This window comes from Anas platyrhynchos, chromosome 1 (assembly GCF_047663525.1).
Source record: "Anas platyrhynchos isolate ZD024472 breed Pekin duck chromosome 1, IASCAAS_PekinDuck_T2T, whole genome shotgun sequence".
Lineage (NCBI taxonomy): Eukaryota > Metazoa > Chordata > Aves > Anseriformes > Anatidae > Anas > Anas platyrhynchos.
The window spans coordinates 37,141,296-37,155,433 of NC_092587.1; the positions used below are offsets into that span (position 1 = coordinate 37,141,296).

General features: G+C 43.2%; 1 long non-coding RNA gene across 2 annotated transcripts; it reads left to right on the forward strand.

Annotated features, from left to right (window-relative positions):
- Positions 1-10,093: 10,093 nt before the first annotated feature.
- LOC106019319 (uncharacterized) lies at positions 10,094-13,761 on the forward strand. 2 transcript variants are annotated; one of them, XR_002405338.4, is made up of 2 exons: positions 10,094-11,561; positions 13,140-13,761. It is a non-coding gene; the product is annotated as an uncharacterized lncRNA (long non-coding RNA). The 2 variants fall into 2 exon arrangements; XR_002405339.4 differs by having other exon boundaries at positions 13,341-13,761.
- The last annotated feature ends 377 nt before the right edge of the window (positions 13,762-14,138 follow it).

Sequence of the window (14,138 nt, forward strand, 5' to 3'; positions counted from 1 at the left end):
GAAAAGAAAAGAAAAGAAAAGAAAAGAAAAGAAAAGAAAAGAAAAGAAAAGAAAAGAAAAGAAAAGAAAAGAAAAGAAAAAAGAAAAAGAAAAAGAAAAAGAAAAGTGCTGTTCCCACAAAAATCACAGCAATGTTGGTTGTGTTGGTTTGCACACCTGGAAGAAGATGTGCCTCTAGCAATGAGGTGCTGAAACAGTCCCAGACTGGTTGTGCAGACCATCAGGTGCTCTCTTTCTGCACCAGCAATGGATTAAGGGCAGTACAAAGCCCCTTTGTAATACCCTCGGATTGGTCTGTGCCCTGCTGGAGGAGGACTGCAACCACTCAGAATGAACCTCTACCAAACTCCTTTTGCAGTGCTTGGTGCACACCAGAAATGGCTGGTTCAGCAAATACTGCTGGCTCTAGGTCAAGAAGGCCACCCAGATTTAGTGTTTGTGGGTGTGTTTAAAAAAAAAAAAAAGTTAATTATGCTGGATTTATTTGCTTGATTTGAGTTTTAAAATGCTCCAGTAAGAATCTGCCTATGGGACACAACAGAGTCAATAGCAGTCCTAAGGAACTTCATGTAGTTTTTGGTCTTGCTGGGAGGGCATGGAGGGCACTTCTGACAGCAGATTGACTCAATCTGGCACAGAACTTCTGGTGTGCAGAGATTCTGCTTCCTTGCCTTTCTTGATAGGGCAAGGTCTGGAAGACTAAAATATCTACATTTAGGCACCTGCCTGCAAGCCGGATGTCTGTAGTCCCTGTAATGGAGAGCTGGTCAGTCCAGACAGGGGCCGTCCATTCTATTAAGAGCCTACTTCCAGGCAAACTAACTTATTTTCTAGACTCTGTTGACTGTATGGGGACATTAAACACCCTTAGACACAGTGAGGTTGCTGATAGGTGCTGAGTGCCAGACTTCAGGGCATCCTTCCAGGCCTTCGTGTGCTACACTGGGAGGTCCTGTGTTGCATCTGCCAACTCCTTGTCGATGTCTCATATTCCCTGTAGCATCTCAAGCAACATGAGAAGTCTCTGTGGAGGCAATTGAATCACCCTCTGAGCTCATGTGTCAACATCTCTATGCAAACACTTCAGTGTAGGTACTGAACTGAATATTTCTGTCTTGAACTGAAACCTAACACAGCTGTGTGGCAGTCAACGCCTCCCTATACTTGTGTGGTGGGACAGCCAGGCTCAGCCTGCAGCTCAGGGTTTCCATCCATGCAATCCTCCCACTCAAGAGGGGAGTTCTTGTTCTTTTGATCCATGCAAGAACCTTGTCCATGGACTTCTGAGCCTTGTTGATGATCCAGATGAGTGAGTTTTGTTTTAGATTGTCCCAAACTAGCTTTGCATAACAGACTGATTTTGTCTTTACTGCTGTTCATGTCAGTGACATCATTAAGTGTTGCAACCTTTGGTAGGAAACGGAAAGTTTTTCTCCCATAGTTGACAATGGTTCACTGCTGATATTGCAATTCTGTGTTGTGACTATTTTACCAAAAGTGCCCTGGGCCCCTATCACGTTCCCCCAGCTCCCTCCCTCCCTCCTGCAACTCTGCAGGAGTTGTGCTGACAGCATTTTCTGAAAACATCTGCGCCCAGCTTCTCTCCAAAAGGGGAATTTCCCAAGCTACAGTGGAAACCACAATGGAAGGACATGCCCAGGGATTGCCAGAAGATAACAGCTATAATTCTTGGGATGTCCTCTTCCTGATTCTACTGATTCACACAACTGAGTGCTGTTTCATGGAAATATTAGGAAAAATATGTCCCAATAAAAATTTTTGATGAGAAAAAAACAACTGAGTAACGTTATGACCCCCTTTTGAATAAGGAATATGTTGAATGGTAACACTCCTGAAAGATTTTGACTAAAAGTTAGATAAAACTCTAGCGCAAGAGAGAAGATAAAAAGTGAATCAGATCTGGAATGTAATCAGTGAGTTTGAGACAAGCTACACATTTTAGCACATTTATAAAGGTGAGGGATTAGTGGACAACCCCTAAGTTTATGTTTTTTTTGCCAGCCACCACAGAACCTCACCATTACACCCTTTTTTCTATTTCAGAAATTATTGCAAGTCATGTTTACACGCGGGGAAACAGCTGCCACCCACTTCCGATAGCTCCATAGGCAAAAGGTGGGCTGCAGCTTGAAAGCCAGTGATGCTGGTGGGGTCAATCCTTGTAGCTGGTTGAAGTGAGGATCCCTCAGCACCATAAGCCTGTACTGGGCTGAAATAATCCATGGCACTCATTCACGAGGTGAGCACTGTTCACTGCCTGCACTGTGAAGGCCCTGAGGGAAGCCATGGGGACATGCCTCTCCTCCCTCTACTCTATCAAGGCAGGCAAGTGCCTGGTGGCATGCCAAAATGTCTAGAAAGATGATGCACCTGTGTGAGTCCCATCACACTTCCCCTTGTACCCTCTGCATGAAGTAACACAGCCAAGGGTGCAGGAATGTCTCCTCCACTGACACACACAAACACCCCACAAAATCCCCCACCCCAATATCTCATTCAATTTCATTTTCTCCCAGAACTTCTCAGAATATTCTCTGTTTGGTTTTGTTTTCATTGATATAAAATTCAGAGGGAGGAAAGCAAAGTAGAATTTTGATCAGCAACCATCCAGGTGAAGAAAATTATATATATATATATATATATAAAATACATATATTTCAAATAACCAAACTATGACTTGTCATTCAAAATGATGCTAAACCTATAAAATACATAATTACTGTCACATGCAACAGTTTTTCTTAACTTTATTTAAATGAAAAATAATATAAAATGCTTGCTTAATTTTTTCTTTCTGATTCACATCTAGTGCTTTAAGAGGATGTCAAAACAAGAGATGAAAGGGAACTTTTCAATCAAATGTTTTTCACCAGAAAATGCAGTTTCATTGAAACCAAAACTCTTCATGGAAATCTATATCTGTAGATGAAACTTTTGTTAGAAAGGTTTTGGGGTTCAGAATAATACTTCTGATTAAAAGGAGAAAAACACAAGCATGCAGATGATCTTATTGTGCAAGACTGGGCATTGCCTGGGTTTGATTCACCTCACCAACCGAGTGAATGAATCACTGCCTTACCAAGTGTTTTCTCTGTTTTCACTCATTTATTTCTATGACAAATTTCAACAACCTTTTGACCATCAACATAACTAAAATTATTGCTGAAAGCTCAAAGAAAATGCAAGCTAGAACTCTGATTTCTAGGTAGCCTGACTAATAGCCAAATGTATGAGTCTTCTTAGGATTTCTGTTCAACTCCTGTTCTGGAAAGCTTTAAGCCTAAGAAAGAGTAACATAAAACACAAAACGGAGAAATTTCCACAGCGTTCATCAGATATAAGTCCCAGGAACAAGTCTTTGTAACCCAAAAAGTCACTAAACGCTTTTGTTCTTCAGTTTTGGAGATGTACAAAACTATCCTTTGTCAACTAGTTACACAGCAGTGATTTATGGGCAGGTAACCCACAGCGAGAGATCTTCAAGGCACTCAAGGATGAGGTATAGCACACTTGTGAGCCAGAAAGAAACCATTGTAGCCAACAAGTTGTTAGCAAGCAAACTCACTGGGGTCTTCCCAAACCCAGGAAGAAGGCACCACTGATGGGGGTCTGGTATTGCATGTCTGTGGCCCTCTTCCACACATAATAAAGCACGGTTGTTTAAGATACCGAAGACCCAAATAAGATTTAAGCCAGTTACTTGTAATTTCATGGTCCAAAAAACTTTTCCAAACTAGGAAACCTGACTTAGTAAATGCTGTGACTAGTGATATGGACCTTGAAGAGCACTGGAGAACAATTGTGAATCTTGTATACACAGTGGTATTTTCAGGAAATTCAGCAGCTTTGTCCATATCAAAACTGCAAGAGCTTTGTTCAGCTGTGGCTGAATTTCTGTTTGCCTTTGCAAGGGAGTTGCATTTTCCCCAGCCAGGATGAGGAAGCTTGACCCAACACGCTTACATTGCCTTACAGTCCTTGCCTTTGGGCAATAAGACAAGCAAAGTGGTGCATCGCTGCAAGCCTCCACTGAGGAAGGGTCTAGTCCAGCAAATTAAGAGTTTAATGCAAGCCAAGCCCTTTATCATTTGCCAGTGGCAGTAGGCAGGTAAGTAGAATAACGTGATCAATGGCTGCAAAGGCTGGTGATAGACTGGGGAGACCTAACATTGACATCTGACACGAGGCTGTTATCCATCACAGCCCTGACGACTGTCTTCTGCTTACAAGGGGGCTGAATTATTGAGCAGACCTAATTCATGGCAAGCTGCCACTCGCGTTTCTGGGAAGGACGAATGTAATAAGAAACAAAGGCTGCGACTAGAATTTTGTATTGTCTCCAAGTCTCTCTCATTGTGCTTCCCTGCTGGGTGAAAAAGGCAAGGGAGAGATTCGGGGGGGAGGAGGTTTTACTGCATGTTGAATGGCTTTGCATGGCAGTGAGAGGTATTCAGAGGCAGATAGACTGTCTGTCTCCAAAGATCCAGCAAAAAAAAAAAAAAAAAAAAAAACAACGTTAAGCCAGTGGGAATGCAGCACCTTTGGAAAGGAGAAAGTTCACTTAAAAGTTTGGCAGCATTAAACCCTCTATTAAAGTCTTCTCTTCCCCCAGAAAACCCTCAAAGAGCATAAACTTCTGAGACTGTAACTAAATGTAAAATAATCAGCAAAAGCATGCTCCGGTCACATAGTTTATCTGTGTGTGTGTCAGTTCTAGAAACTGGCACTTGCCTCATCAACAGTCATAGCCCAACTTCTCTGCCACAGAGTCACGATCTGTGATTTTCAGCCCAAGGGCACTTTTGACATTTCAACATCCATTTTCACTGCACCACCAGAAAAACAAGTGCAGGTTTTCAAGGTTTCCCTCCCTACAGGAGCGTGATATGGTGGCAAGACATGGTAGACGCGGTGCCGCTGGTGCTGGGGGACAGAACTGCGGTGAGACATGCAGCAGCCACCACCTCCAGCTTAAGGCCACACACTGGGCACTGCCACCTTACTGGGGACCTTGAGGCAGGTGTGACAGCAGTTTCAGCATCAGGGAAGGATGTGCCAGGAGAGCACAGCCCTGCTGCACCCTCCCACAGCCTGGCCCCTCACCTTTTTGGGTCTTTTACAGTTCAATGAATCAGGTGTGATTAGGAGTAAATGTGTTCAAATAACTGTAGCATAAACGTTTATGTGGTCTTTTCAAAAAGAGCGACATCAAACTCTGCCCATTGTAGGTAAACCAGCAACGAGGAAATGCCATCTGAGACAACACCAAAAGGAATAAGGATCTCAGTTATTTCTTCCTATGAAATTCGCTCCATTCTGGTCCCTCTTAATTAAGAGTCCCTATAAATTTGCTTAGCATAAAAAAAAAAAAAAAAAAAAAAAAAGGAAGCAATAACAGAACCAACGACACGCTATAAATTAATATTTTGCATAATGATTAAAAAAAAAATCCTAATGGAAAATCCCGTGTCCTTCTATTCAGAGATGTTTTCAATTATCTTCAAAGATGAGATCCGTGAACGGTGCACAACTCTGCCCTCAGTGGTGCTGATACAGTGCCATTAAAGTCAATGAGATTACACATGTTTGACTGATGGCAGAATATAGCTCTGCCTGTCTATTGGAAAGGCATTTGTAAAACATATTCCAAAGGACTAAAAGTGCATTAAAAAGTGCAACCTCTAAATATCACCTTTTTTACTGAATGGAAGTATGTGTCCTTAAATAAATTCATGAAAACAGAAGCATATTTCTTGTTCCTTCTTCCATGCCTTGTGGATTTCCCTGGACAGGCCTTTTCTCCCAGTCCTACTTCAGCAAAATCTATGAAGAAAACTGCAAGATTTCAGTAATACCCACCACCAAATTAACCGTGTATACATTTCTATTTTGAGAAGAAAAAGCTTTTTGTCTTTTGATTAATTGTCTTTGACAGACTAATCTAGGAGCATGAATAGGTTATATTATAGACTATTAACTCCCTGGCAGTCCCAGAGCTGGGAGCATTTCTGGGGAGGCAGGTCTCCTTTTGATCCTACCAGACCTTAATAATACTGTTCGTATGCATATTAGCAGTGGCATTTTTAAAAATTCATTATTAATTGAATCCTGATTTCTTCATTATTTTCCACATATTGTGTTTTTCCATGAGAAACACAAGTCATGCCAAGAAATGCCTAGAGAAATATCTTCATGTTGTAAGCTGTAAAACACATTCTACCATCCCGTTAATTTATGGCAGCAATTTGGAAGTTTGCTGAGCTGGACACAGCTGGCTGGCAAGGAGTGCATTGTTATTAAATATGAGCAACATGTGACATTAATCTCAAATTAATTTTTGAGAGAAAATGCATGCAACTTGCTTTGCAGTAATGCATAATAAAGAAGTAAAAGAAATGCCACAATATATTTTTGCAGAAGTTCATTTCTGTTTATGCACGTTAATTGGTTATTAACTGAAGATTTAAAAAAAAAAAAAAAAAAAAAAGGAAAGGAAAAAAAAGGCCTGGAGAGAGGCCTGACTATTGAATGCACCAGGGATGAAGTCCTTCTATTGGCCTGATGGGAGTGATCTGATAACGCGGATAACTCCATTCGGCCAACTACAGAAGAGCCTTGGAGAAGGTGAGGTGGTCTGTTGAAGTCATGAGTGTCGTTTTGTGAAACTGCTACTCATGGGAAAAACACAAACCATCAGGTCTGCACTAGGACTTTACCTTGAATAATTCTTTGTAAAGATTGTACTTCTGTGGAGCCCTGGCTGTCGTTTCCTAATGCATGCTCCTGGATGGGGAATACTCACATCGTGCTGGACTGGAAAGAGAGAGTTTCTGCAGAAGGTTTTGGCTGTAAACCGAGTGTCGTTTTCATCAGAATTTTCCATAGGAAACATTGCCTTTTCATGAAAAACTCCCTACACTTAAAATGCTTACAAACTAGTTGTTTTTCAGCAGCTGCTGAAAATCTGGAGGGTTTCTAGCATCACTGTTTCAAAGAAAAGCAACAACGTTCAAAGAAAAGATTTCTTTTTTCTGAAAAATTTCCTTTAAATAGAGTTCCAATTTATCATCAAAAGAGAACACTATGGATGGAAATCATTTGGCCTGTCCGTCTACAGAGAACAAGTCTCACTGGAAGGTGGCAGAGGAAATCCTGACAAGTCATTCATGTCTGACAGGATATTTTTATGAAACAGAAACCCCATCAAAATCACTGCAAGACAGCATCCAAGTACTTGTAAGGTTCTCTGCGTGACATCCTTTTGCAAACCCCGCCTAGCACACCTCAAAGCCTTGAGAAGAGCCGCACACCTGACAAACCAGTCAGAAACATGAAGGTGTACTTTAAAACTGGCTGGTATGAGAAGCCACAGGGGTGGACTGTGGGATGTGGTTTCCTCAGATGCTGGCAGTAGGCGACTGAGTGGTCTGCAAGGCAAATGTTGAATTTACAGAAATCTACAACACATTGTAGGAGTGGAAGTTTCTGAAAATGTGCTAAACAGTTACAGATAAAGAGAGGGATAAGAAAACCCAGATCAGTCCCTCTGGTTTACTGAGAAAATGCTGTGGTTGCTTATGATGTGCCAGCACATCACTCCACAGATAGAGAAGATTTTGCTTTGGAATTAAGAACAATAAATTATTTATCATTACCACTACTTATTGACTAAATGCTGGTTTTCCACTCTTCAGACCCCACTGTGATCAGTGACGTTGGCAAGTTGCATTGCCTGAGTGTCAGCTGAGTACATTTTACTGATGAGATTTTTCTCTGACTCTTCAATCCTGATCAGTCCTTACTTCGCCAGGAGCTAATTTCCTTCCAATCTGTATCCATCAGCAAATGATGACCTCTTCATGCAAGCCTGGCTGCATTTGCTGGTGAGCTGGGAAAGCATCCAACCCTTCTCTGCCCCGCACCTTGCTCTGATGAGATCCCATCAGTTTAAGCCAGGGGGACTTGGGAGAGAAGAGAAACCCTATCAGACCCATACAAGACAAGATCAGTGCACTCACTTTCTGTTCGATACCAGGGTGAAGAAAGCTGGACACCAGGCTTTGGTAGAACTGCTGTTGATACAATGGCCTGGGGCATTTTATCCAACACCCAGTTTGTCAGGCAGGTATCCAGCAGCTGAGCATTATACTCCCGCATTATACTTCTCCCAGCCCACAACACGTTGCAGTGAGGCAGGGAGAAGTTTCTGTTTCATCTTCTTCAATAGATTCCTTTTTTAAGTGGTAATGGTGGTGGTTGCAGATCAAAGCTGATGCTGCGATATGCTGTGGATAATGTATCATCCTTTGAAATACACTTGCTCAGGATGAGTGCGGTTGGACACGTGGCCATTTGATTCACTTCAGATGCTATCAAAATCTGCACATTAATAATAATGATAATTATTTTCCCAGTCTTTACCACAGTTGCCTGTCATTATGAGGGGCTGGGGAAGAAACAAGCAACAAGACAGCCCGTAGCACTCCAGCTGTGCCCTGAAATCATAAAGCAGGGGGTTTGTGCGCAGGAGACTGGCATGCTCCATGCAGGAGCCATCCTCTGCTCTCAGCAGTTGCTTTTCACTGACAACTTGCAGTCCTGTTATGGAAGTGCCATAAGCCAAAGCAATCATTTTTTTTTATTTATTTTTTTTCCCTTACTCTGTGCTAAGTCCCTGGCTGATAAGTCTCACTGCTTGGCAGCTGTAGCATGTAAATGCCAAAGCCAACAACACAGCAAGCAGGTGGTGTTTTCACCCAGTTTACTCTATTTGTGTGATTTTCTCAGTAATTCAGAAAGCTTTCTTGCATGAACACAGGCTTAGAGAGAGAGAGAAAGAGAAAAAAAAAAAAAAGCGATGTGCATAGGAGGGCAAAGTTGCCTGAAAGCAAAAATCCTTTCAATTCCTTGAATCTGAGAGTTTGGCACCAAGAAGTGCTGGGCCTCCCTGGCTTCATGGCTACTGCAGCAATTCCCACTGCTCAGCAGCTCCCAAAGAGCAAAAGCTCTTTACAGAAAGTTGTTGTTGCTGTTCTGAGGGGGGTTCTGCTGAAAGGCTTGAGACAAGCAAATGCGAGAGCTTGTGGCTGGCCAACCTGTGCTAGATTTAGGAAGCTGCCAACACACAACCTTCAGCCAAGGGTAACAAATTTGCTCTTGGATGAGTTGTGAATAAATGAATCAGGATTTCAAATGTTTTTCAGGGTGAGCTTGCTGGTTTGCCACAAAACAGTTTGTACCCTCGTGCAGACACATCCCTGTGTGATACAGAGTGATTTTGTGATCCCGTACCATGCTGGGGGGAGGTCTTTGTATGGAGGAGGTGGTTGCAGGAGAGACAAGGACACACCTCTCTGCTCCCTGGCCTCCTGGCATTGGGACTGCAGCAAGAGGGGAGGAAACTCTGGTCCTGCAGCACTGAATCCCCTTCTAGCACCTGCACTAAACCCAGCTCACCATCAAGGCACCGCACCTCTGGGACTCGGGACACCCGCCAACCTCAGATCTCCAAGGATGCACCAAAACACAGGCAGCTGTGAGAGGGGCAGAAGAGCAAGGAGCTGGCCCAAGCATTTGCTTTTCCTCCCTCCTCCCCTTTCACACATTTTCCCCTCTTCTCCATGAGGCTTCCTCATCTTTTTTCATCCATGTACTTTGCAATAGCAATGTTGCTTTCACTTGTGTTTTTTTTATAGACTGTTATGTATGTTTAAATCAATATAAATAAAACCCACCTCTACATATCAGTACATATTGATAATATGATAATGGCAACATATGGCTGCTGTATATTATATGCATGATATCTATGTTATATTTGTTTATGGTCTGTATTTAACTAATTCTAGATGTGTATATATATGTGTATATATAGGTATATATATTTAAAGCACATTTTTAAGGTTCACAGCTCTACCACTTTTTCTTCCAAAGCCTAATAAAACAATTTGTATTTTCTGTCACTGGTTTAACTGGAATTTATTACCAATTATTACTGCTGGTAAGTTAAATTAGAAGTTGACTTAACTAGGGCAGGGATCCCATTAGGTTTACACCTGCATTTACTCCCCTGTTAGGCCCCGCAGCTGCAGTTAAATCAATTGGCACCATCTGTCCAGAGGCCTGCTTTCGGTTGCCTATCAGTACAACCCCATCTTCAGTCAATGTTTCAGCTCCTGCTTTCAATTCTCTGCCTGTGGCTGAAGACAGCACTTCTAACTCCTTTTTCAAAATGGGAGCATGAAGCAAAACCTGAACAGAGGCCTCCAGAAATGATGTTTGCTCCCTGAAGGAAAAGGCAGTACCAGAGCAGACCTGCACCCCACATGGGTAAGAGCCGCCTGTGTGCCCCACAAGGCAATCAAGCTTTTGTCTTGGTGTACAGTGCTCAGTGCAGGTTGGTGCAGAAAGGTGGATGACAGGAGTAGAATTTTCCTCGTGCTGAAGTAAAGGAATATTTACCATCACTGGTAAGACAGCCGAAATCTCATGTCTGGCTTGGTTTGCCAGGGATACCAAGCGCTGACGTCAGGGGACATGAAGGCACTGAGAAGCTCAGCAAACGAGGCCCAAAGAGCATCATTACAGAGAAAGCATCTGTGCACGCACCAAAAGGGAAGGCAAACTACAGGGAGTTTATCACCACCGCCCACTGCCACCTGTCTTCCAGCCCTGCACACAAGGGCTGTCTGTGTTTATCCCAAGACACCCACAGAGGGCTGCTCCCCATCCAGCTGAGACCAAGCGTGTCCACAGAGCTCTTACAGCCCTGAAAACAGCAACGTTCTCATCCCCAGCATCTGTCTGTGTGGAGACCTCCGCCTGGGCCGTGGGCAGGACATATCCCACCAGGGATATGCTAACACCACGTTAAATCAAGAGAAGATCTCCAGCTTTTTGCGTGCTGACATCCATGAGGGCAGCTTTGCTTTATGCTGCATTGTAAGAACCACTACCCGCCAGGACGAGGCTCAGGCCGCTCTGGGGGCAGCCTGCCACCTTGCACCTTTCCCTCTCATGGATCTCCTCTCCTGCAGACCTTAGGGGCAGGACATAACCAAGTCTGTTTTTGTACAGCACCTGACATGGGGAACCCCAGGCAGCCCTAGGCCTCCTCTGTTGCCATCATGCAAAGACAACAACTTCGTGAAATGTGCACTTACAATTTAACTGATTTGAGAAATAGATTGGACACAAACTGTTAGGCAAAATCTTGTGCCAGGTAGAATAGAGCTGATCTTCAGTGCCTCACAGTCGTGAGGACCTGGTGAGACGAGCAAGCACGGAGCAGCAGCCTGAGGGCACTTCCTGTTTTTTAGACAGGTTTCTCCCCACGTATTGCAGAGAAAGTTTGCTTTTCACAAAGTGAGATGCAAGCAAGAGAGGTGTTGCTAGCGCAAACTCTAAGTTCTCATTTTTACAGGAATATTCCTCAGCAACAGGCCAGCACCGAGTCAAAAAGAAGAATTAAAATATAAAAGCCTGAATCTCCTCCCTGGCCCTGAGAACGAGGAATAGAAATCATCGCTTCATGCCGAAAGGTGAGCAAAATTGATTTGCAGCCGGAAGAAACTGCTTAGCTGTGCACAAAAGGCTTGATCCTGCAGTGCTGACTCAGGCAAAGCTGCTGGTTCAACATTCAGCCCAGCACTTCAAATACGGTATTTTTTCAGTGTTCAAGCTCTCTGTTCAAAAGCAGAGCAACGCCTCTGCACCCTTCATTTACCAGTGTGCACATGTGTCTGTGTGCGTTTGTATCTAGGTGGCTGGAGCAAAAGTCAGCTTCTCCTGGCCTTGCCTGGCTGCATGCTGGGCCGGCTGGCCCCAAGCTCCCCCCTGTTTAGAGGTGTGTGTCTGAGCTGTCTTTACCATGCACAGTTTGAACAGAGCTGCTGGGATTTCCAAAGCTGCCTGAAAAATCAAAGCCAGATGTTGCCCCACTCAGATGCTGGGGCAGGAGGAAGGATGGCTAAAGGAAAGGCAGCGAGGCCCTATAGATGTTTGCCAGCACTCACACTGTCTGTGAAATGCAGAATGGTCTGGAAGATGGGAGGGAATAGTGGGTGGCAAAAGTTGCAGATGACACAAAATTACTCAGGATACTCAAGCTGGAAGCTGACTTCAGAGAGCTGTAAAAATATTTTGTGGTGCTGAGTAACAGGGTAATGAGCAAAAACGCTGATAAGCAATTAAAAAAAAAAAAAAGCTGATCAGCACCAAGCAATGCATTTTTAGGACGAACAAAGATGTACAAGATGAGAGGACTTAACTGCTCTTAACTGCTATTGCTCATGAAAGCATTGACATCATTATGGAAAGTTCTCTGAAAACTTTTGTCAATGCTCAGGAGCTGTTAAAAGTCAAATTGAATGCTAAGGTTTCTTAAGAAAAGTGTAAAGCACAAAATGGCACACACCATTTGTCAGTGTATTAATCCACAGTGTGTGTGTGCACCTCAGGTAATGCCACTTCAAAATAAATAAAATAAATAAAAGGAGGATGACTGGAAGCATCAAGCAGGGATGCAGGGTGGCCCAGTGGAAGCCACCAGAACCTCTTCAGTCTGGAAAATCGAGGGTCACAGAAGGGGCCTATGAACATCCGTGGTGTGGAAAAAGGAAAGGGGCTAAGTGAGCTTCCTCTGTGCTTTCCCCATTTCCACACTCTAGGGCAGGTTTGAGCTGATGGCCACTTCCACAGGTGTGACATTTGCCAGGCAGACCCTTGAGCTGACCTCCACTGCCTACTCTTCTATACATTCTTGTGCAAAGCACATTTGGACAGGGAAAGTTATCAAGATTTACAGAGGTAACCTAATAAATTCTAAGCAAACTAAAGACAAATCTTGCTTGTGCTCTCTTAACCTGAATGTTATCCTCTGAAGATAATCCTGTTTCCTCAGGGATTCATGATGCATCTAACAGGTTCGTAGTGATTTATTGGCCATGGTTTATTCATGATCTAAAAAGTGCTTGATCTAGTCACTGTTTGCAAAACCATTACAGACGCCTCACTCTGGTGGCTTCTTTCTGGCCAAATTCAAGTTAAAATTGAATATGAATTATTATATTTGGCTTCAAAGACTTCTTATTCTGACTTTTGTCTTTTCCCTTTCACAGCCTAGAGGGACTTCAAGACTGCAGGAGTGTGTGAGTGAAGGTGTAATGGTGCAGTCTTTGATGACTTACATATGTAGTCTCAGCAGAAAACTTTGAACCATTTTCACTGACATTACTTTTGTTACTAAATTGCCTTATTTAAAATTTCATATAGACACATTTGTACTCTTCTGACCTATGGCCACTGGTATATTTATCCAGAACTAAAGAAGCGTGAGACACCCTGACATTTACAGCATTGGAAGTACTTCACTCCAGCATGTAGGGCAGAATCTGCCCTGATCCATAAAGGTGGAAGAGCCAGACTGCCAGCTGTGGCTGTTACCTGCCCATGTTTTACTCCACGGATGAGCTGTTTACCTCTGGGGGATCAGAGACAAACCCAGGTAGAGAGCCTGTTGCTGAGTACAATTGTTGTCTGCTTATTTAGCTAGCCTGATGTTGCTATTTTCTTTTTTGTTTGTTTGTTTAAATTTCTTTCACTTGTTGGAAATAACACCATGGGCTTCTCTTTTTGCTTCTCCTTTGTGTTTGAAAGCTCCATCACCTTAGTCCTCCTTTATGCATCAGGGCAGCATTTTTAATGCTGTTCGAATAAAATTTAATCTAGGTGACAACAATACAGCTTGATCTGGTCCACTTTTTTTAACAGTGCTAGTTTATCCCAATGGATAGGGACAGAGCTGCTCATTACTCTTTTACGTAACAATACAGAACAAAAAAATAATGAGGCTGGGGAAACGCCACTGTCTTCCTCGCCCAGCCTCAGTGGCTGCCTCAGCCCCAGTGCTTTGCCAGAGGGGAAGGACACCTGGGGGGACAACAGCCCCCACAGCACTAGTAAAATCAATATCAGGATTAGTTTTCGTCCTTAAGTACTCCTGCAGGGGGAAATGTACTGACCCTCTGTGTTTAAGCATGTGTTCATCCTTCCAGCTCCTGCAAGAACTGTTTCCTTAACAGAAAACATTTTTAACAATTTATTTATCAATTGCTGCA